The 7,613-nt window shown below is 51.6% G+C and overlaps 1 pseudogene; it reads left to right on the plus strand.

Moving 5' to 3' along the window:
* The first annotated feature begins 6,109 nt into the window (after nucleotides 1–6,109).
* LOC104995613 lies at nucleotides 6,110–6,613 on the plus strand (annotated as a pseudogene).
* The last annotated feature ends 1,000 nt before the right edge of the window (nucleotides 6,614–7,613 follow it).

Consider the following 7,613-nt stretch of genomic DNA (forward strand, 5'->3'; position numbering starts at 1 on the left):
AACACACCCGCTCCTCTCGAGGTCTACAGGCCTCAGGACATGTCACGCGGTAGCCAGAGTCCCTATGTCACCGGTGGAGCCCCTCCCCGGGGCCCACGGGACAACCCCTCCCTTCCACAAGCCACCCTGTTTCTCTTTGGCCACCAGGTGAAAGTCCCAGAGCAGGTCCTATTCCTGGGCACAGTGGCTGCTGCCCAGCGGGGGCTCAAAGATGCTCCAAGAATTGCATTCCCTGGGGTTGCCATGACAACAACCACAGATGGCACTGAAAACAACAGAAATGCAGTCTCTTACTGGTCAGGAGGCCAGAAGTCCAAAGCCAAGGCTTTGCAGAGCTGGCTCCTGCGGGAGGCTCTGGGGGGAGTTCGTTAGAGGACCCTCCCCAGCCTCCACAGGCCACCAGCAGCCCTGGCGTCTCCTGCAGTGGAACAAGCCAGCCTTCTCCCCTCCAAGTCTCCTCTGAGTCTCTGTGTCCAGACCTCCTGCTCCTTCCTCTTTGAAGGACACCGGTCATTGGCTTTAGGGCCAACCCCGCTCCAGTAGGCCCTTGTCCTAACTGATTTCCTTCTCCGAAGGCCCTGCTTCCAAACAAGGCCACATTCACAGGTCCCGGGGTAAGACCTTGACACACCCTTTTCAGGGGTGCAATTCAACCTGCCTCAGGAATGACTGAATGAGAGAAGGACAAAGGCCCAACCTGGGAAGGAGTCCATAAGGTAGACACGTAGGGTGGTGCTTGATACCTTCCTTTCCTCATCACTCATTATCCCATCAGCCAACCACGATCAGAAGCTCCAACCTCCTTGGCAATTCTAAGACCCACTCACTTCTCTCCATCCTCTGCCACTGCCCCCTCAACCAGCCACCAGCATGGTCCAGGCTGCCAGGATCAAAGCCGAGCTTGGACAATAGTCAAATTGTTGTCCTGCACTGGCCGTCAAGGCTGGCTCCCATGGCCAGGATGCATGGTGCCTGCTAAGTCGCTTCAGTTGTGTCCAACTCTTTGTGACCCTGAGGACCATAGCCCGCCAGGCTCCTCTGTCCATGGGATTCTCCAGGCAAGAATACTGGAGTGGGTTGCCATGCCCTCCTCCAGGGGATCTTCTAACCCGGGGATCAAACCAGCATGTCTTACATCTCCTGAGTTGGCAGGCAGGTTCTTTACCACTAGTGTCACAGAGTGCTGCTTTCAAAATGCAAGTCCCATCCGGCTTTCCCTACTTAGGCCAGTAGGTGGCTTCTCAAGGTCGTGGGACGAGGATCAAAGTGCTAACAAGGCCTCGCAGGTGCTCTGTGGTCTCTACCTGCACCTGGAGGGGATGAGAGGAGGCAGCCAGGCTGGAAGGAGGAAGGGAAGAACGAGATAACTGGGTGCCCTTCTACCCCAGGAATCTGCATAAGCTCCCCACTTCCTCCGTGCTCAGACCTGCTCCTCACTGATGAAAAGTTAATCAGTCAACCTAAGAAAGAACTGGAGAATTTTATTTGAACCAAACTTGAGGGTTATAAACCTAGCAAGAGCATCTCAGAAAGCTCTGCAAACTGATGGGTGGATTAGAAATCAAGACTCAGCTTGAGACAGCGGGCTATACATCGAATGACCGACTACTGACAGCTCATATGGTCCAGATCTAGGTGTCACCCCAGTGGTCGTGTGACCCCTTCAGATCAGGAGGGAATGCTACCTTTTAAGGAGTCGTCTTGTTGATCTGGGAGAAGGCTGCTCTTTTTGGTTGAGCGGGAGTTCCTGCCCACAGGGAGGTTTGGTCCGTGCAGAATGCAGACACACGACACACAGGGAGGGCAGCGAGGGGGCCCTAGGGCAGAGAAGGATTTTTGTTTAAATGTTTCTTGCCTTGCCAGAAAATGAATTTTATTTCACACCCTTCTCCTAGTAAGGGCTTCCCTAGTAGCTCAGACGGTAAAGCATCTGCCTGCAATGCAGGAGACCCGGGTTCAATCCCTGGGTTAGGAAGATCCCCTGGAGAAGGAAATGGCAACCCACTCTAGCATTCTTGCCTGGAGAATCCCATGGAGAGAGGAGCTTGGCGGGCTACAGTCCTTGGATTGCAAAGAGCCAGACATGACTGAGCGACTAATACACACTCCTAGAAAATTCCTCCCTGAGATCAGATTTCTGCTAAAGTGTGGCTTCCCATGGGGGCCCCTTTCTCACACACACACACACATACACAGACACACACACGCACACTCAGCCCTGATGCCTGATTAAACAGTGCTCCTTTCCTGGGCATCCCTTGCTCGGCTTCATTTAACCCCTCAAATGAGCCTAAGCAGTGGACAACACGCCTGCAGGAGAAGAGATGAAGGCTGAGCTCGCAGAGCTGGGGACAGGCCTCTTGCGCTGAAGGAACAGGAGAAGCCGTCCCATCTCATTAACAGAGGGGGAAGAAACTTATCGGGAAGGCGCAGCTTACCTAGAAAACGATGCTGCTGAGAACAAGCAGAGCAGTAAAATGCTGTGAGAGTGGCCCCCTCTCCTGAACTTCTCTCCTCCCGCACTGTCTTTCTCTCTCTCCCTGCCGTGGTCCTCCGGCCCTGCTTTCGGTAGCTGACCTGTCTCCCTTTAAATTCTTCCCAAGGAAGCAGCCTGAACAGACGTTCCCACAGATTTGAAAATTCCCTGCAATACATATGTCACGGGTGAAATAAGACAATGCATTTTCTCAGCCCTACATCAGGTCAAATTACATATCAAAGAACAATAAAACTCAGGATAAAAGCCCCGTTTAACTTGCTGGAACCTTGGCTGCGGTCTGGATTAAATGCAGTGGGTGGTGGAGCTGAGGCGGTCACTCTTCAAGGGTCTTCGTACCTGGGGCCAGCTCTGCTAGGCCTGAACCCAACCCACTCCCTTCCCCACACCTTTTGCCGCTGCTAGAGGGGTCCAAACCCTGGAGAGGCTCTGAGGAACTGGGGGGTGTGCAGTCGTTTCAGTCGTGTCCCACTCTTTGCAAAAGCCATGGACTGTAGCCCACAGGGCTCCTCTGTCCATGGGATGCTCCAGGCAAGAATGCTGGAGTGGGTTGCTGTGCCCTCCTCCGGGGGATCTTCCCAACCCAGTCTCGAACCCTCAGTCTCTTACATCTCCCGCATTCGCAGGCAGATTGTTTACCCCTAGCACCATCTGGGAACTGGGGGCGGGTAATTACTGAGAAACTCTTTTCCTGCCAGAATGAAAAGGCTGTGCGCGCTGTGCCTGCTCAGAGCTCCCCCAGCAGAAGACAGATCCCCTGGGGTCTGAATGTCCCTAGGGCTCTAGAAGCCGTGCAGCTCTGCACAGGTACAGTTACCTGCTGAACTGAATGCAGGCTTGTGATCACAAACATCCCAAACTGAGCAGCTCTGCCTGCAACAGCACAGACGCCCTGGGAAGCAGGCGGCCTCCCAGCTGGCCGCACACGTCTCCTCCCCCACCTCCCCCAGGGCCAGTGAGGGCCCAGCCCTCTGCCCCGCCCTTCTCTCCTCAGGGCAGCACTCACTCCTGCATCCCATGATGGCTCTTTGCTTAACCTGCACATTTTGGAGAAAGGATTCAAAGGTTCCTCTCCCTAAAGCACCTGAAAAGTCCTCCTTTCATCCCAACACCAGTTTGCACTTTCTTCTCCCCTGGATGATGCACTTTCTTCCCTGGACTTTTGCGATGTTAGGAGCAGGCCAGGGGACTTCTCTGGAGACCCAGTGGTTAGAACTGCATGCTTCCCGTGCAGGGGCGCTGACTCCATCCCCGATCAGGAAACAAGGGACCCACGTGCCTCCTGGTGCAGTCAAAACAGGACAGTGTCCCCAAGAAGCTCTAGGTCTGTGAAGCCCTCGGGGACACTGCATCCTCTCCAGGCCTGCCCGGGACACAGTCAGGGCCCAGCCCTCAGGACAACGTGCAAGCCACCCCCAGGCTGCACCTCCATCCCCAGGATGCCCCATGACTGCCCACTGAGCTGGATGATATGTGAAGTCAGCTTAGACTTTAAGGGCCCTTGGGGGAAAATGCTAATTGTTTCTAGAGTCAAATCAGACAGATCACACAGAGATCCTGTGAACTGCTGACCCCCACAACTTCATGCTGTTTCATCACTCACGGAAACTGCATTCAAACCCTGCACAAGCTCCCCGGGTGCTAACCACCAGAGTACATCCAGTTTCCCCACTTGTGTGGGCCTTCCGTCATTTTATTGTTTGCCATCACTCACAGGCGTGCTGATGCCGAAGACGCTCAGAGTCAGTCACCAGAGAGAGCCCTTCCTCTTGATTCACAAATGAGGAAAGCAGGGCCCAGAACACAGGTGGCCTTTCTGAGAAGGGATCCCCAGGTGGCCCCAGGCCTGCAGCCCCCGAAGCCCCTCTGGCAGGTTCTGTGTCCACAGGGAGGCCTGCTTTAGGGCAGGTGCATCCATGTCCTTCAGCATGAAGACCATACGGGACTCAGACGCTGAGACCAGCCCCAGCAGCCTCTGCTTAACGTCCTGGCTCTGCGAAGCCACTGCTCTTGTTTTTCATTCCATTTCCCTAAAGATTATGATAACGTCCTCAAGGTCCTTCTGAGTATCAGTGACAAGGTGACACTGGGTTGAGGGCTTCCCCTGAGGCGGTTGATGAGCTACGACATAGACTTGAAGTGTTAGTTGCTCAGTTGTGTTCAACTCTTTGCGACCCCATGAACTGTAGCCCACCAGGCGCCTCTGTCCATGGAGATTCTCCAGGCAAGAATACTGGAGTGGGGTTGACACGCCCTCCTCCAGGTGATTTTCCCGACCCAAGGATAGAAACCATGTCTCCTGCATTGCAGGCGGACTCTTTACCATCTAAGCCACCAGGGAAGCCCTGTAGTCTAAAGGAAAACAGCAGGGAATTCCCTGGCGATCCAGTGCTTAGGACTCAGCACTCTCACTGCCAAGGGCCTGGGTTCAATCCCTGGCCAGAGAACTAAAACCCAAGCGTGCCTGCCTCCCCTCAAAAAGGAAATCAGCTTCGCATCATTCAAGGCACGGTCAGAGGAGGCCTCGTGCAGAGCCAAGACTTTCACCACTGCCCAATGGGGACGGGGCAGCCACCCTGCCCCACGGGTCCCAGGGGAGGCATCCTCTCCAGCCCCCATGGAGTCAACAGAGGCCAAGAGGGGAACCCAGACCTCAGGCCCACCTGACAGGAACAAGGCCACCCTCCCTTCTCCCAGTGACAAGGTAGCAGAGGGTGCCTGCTTAAATAGGTTTTAATAAAATCCTGAATACCTAAAATGTCTGGGATACAACTGAAAATCACTAGTCACACTGAGGAAATCTCAACTTAAATGAGGAAAGATGGGCAACAGATGCCAACACCAAGATGACACACGTGCTGGAATTATCTGACAAACCCTTTTTTTAAAAAACTTTATTTATTTACTTGGCTATGCTGGCTCTTAGTTGTGGCACGTGGGATTCTCAATTGTGGCACGCAGATTCTTCAGCTGCAGCATGAAAACTCTCTGTTGTAACATACAGCATCTAATTCCCTGACCAGGGCTCAAACCCTGGCCCCTACATTGGAAGCACAGAGTCTTAGCCACAGGGCAGTTCCCTGACAAGGCTTTTAAAGCAACCATCATAACAATGCTTAAACAAGGAATCATAAATACACTGGAAATAAATTTAAAAAACAGAAGCCTCAGCAATAAACAGAAGATATGAAGAAGAAGCTAATGAAAATTTTAGAACTGAATAATATAATAACCAAAGTTTGAGGGGCTTGGGGGTATTTTTTTGGAACTCACCAGATGGCTTTACAGCAGAGTAGAGAAGGCAGAGGTGAACTAGAAGAGAGAACAACAGAAATTATCTATCTCAGCAACAGGAAAAAATACTAAAAAAATTATAACAACAGAGCCTCAGGGGTCTGTGGGATTATTAATGAAAGATGCCACATTCACGTCATCAGAGACCTGGAAAGAGGGGCAAACGGACAAATCCTCAAAGACATAACGGCTGAAATTTTCCCAAACTTGGCAAAATACACAAACCTACAGATTCAAGAACCTAAGCAAGCACCAAAGAGGATAAACCCAAAGAAATCTGCACCAAAACACGTAACCTCTATGAGGAAAGCCACCTGAATGACATGGTTTCTCATCAGAAACTGCAGAGGCCAGCTCTTCACAAAGACAGCGCCAAACTTGAAGAAGGAAGCCCCCGCCCCTCCCAAAGCCCAAGCCAAGGCCCTGAAGGCCAAGAAAGCAGTGCTGAAAGGTGTCCACAGCCACAAAAGAGAGACGATCCGGGCGTCACCTTCCATTGGCCAAAAACACTGTAGCTCAGGAGGAAGCCCAAATGTCCTTGGAGGAGCACTCCCAGGAGTAACAAGCTTGACCACTATGCCATCGTCAAGTTCCCCCACCACCAAGTCAGCCCCGAGGAAAACAGAAGAAACCAATGCAGCGGAGTTCACTGTGGGTCTCAAGGCCAGCAAGCACCAAGCTAAACACGCCGTGAAGAGGCTCTAAGACTGACGTGGCTGAGGTCAACATCCCCATCAGGCTGACGGAGAGAAGAAGGCATTTGTTCAGCTGGCTTCTGACCACGGTGCTTTGGATGTTGCTGACAAAATTGGGATCATTTAAACTGAGGCTGTACATTGTCACCCTGTTTATTTAACTTATATGCAGAGTACATCATAAGTAACGCTGGGCTGGAAGAAGCACAAGCTGGAATCAAGATTGCCGGAAGAAATATCAATAACCTCAGATATGCAGATGACACCACCCTTATGGCAGAAAGTGAAGAGGAACTCAAAGCCTCTTGATGAAAGTTAAAGAGGAAAGTGAAAAAGTTGGCTTAAAGCTCAACATTCAGAAAACGAAGATTATGGCATCTGGTCCCATCACTTCATGGGAAATAGATGGGGAAACAGTGGAAACAGTGTCAGACTTTATTTTTGGGGGCTCCAAAATCACTGCAGATGGTGACTGCAGCCATCAAATTAGCTTACTCCTTGGAAGGAAAGTTCTGACCAACCTAGACAGCATATTAAAAAGCAGAGACATCACTTTGCCAACAAAGGTCAGTCTAGTCAAGGGCATGGTTTTTCCAGTGGTCATGTATGGATGTGAGAGCTGGACTGTGAAGAAAGCTGAGCGCCGAAGAATTGATGCTTTTGAAGTGTGGTGTTGGAGAAGACTCTTGAGAGTTCCTTGGACTGCAAGATCCAACCAGTCCATTCTGAAGGAGATCAGCCCTGGGATTTCTTTGGAAGGAATGATGCTAAAGCTGAAACTCCAGTCCTTTGGCCACCTCATGCGAACAGTTGACTCATTGGAAAAGACTCTGATGCTGGGAGGGATTGGGGGCAGGAGGAGAAGGGGATGACAGAGGATGAGATGGCTGGATGGCATCACTGACTCAATGGATGTGAGTCTGAGTGAACTCCAGGAGCTGGTGATGGACAGGGAAGCCTGGTGTGCTGAGATTCATGGGGTCACAAAGAGTTGGACACGACTGAGCGACTGAACTGAACTGAACTGAAACTGAGTCCAGCTGGCTAATTCCAGATATGAAAGCTTTCACTATATGAAGACAAATAAATAAAAAGAACCTGCAGAGGCCAGAAAGAAGTAGGACAGT

The sequence above is a fragment of the Bison bison genome, unplaced genomic scaffold, assembly GCF_000754665.1.
Source record: "Bison bison bison isolate TAMUID 2011002044 unplaced genomic scaffold, Bison_UMD1.0 scf7180017850926, whole genome shotgun sequence".
Taxonomy (NCBI): domain Eukaryota; kingdom Metazoa; phylum Chordata; class Mammalia; order Artiodactyla; family Bovidae; genus Bison; species Bison bison.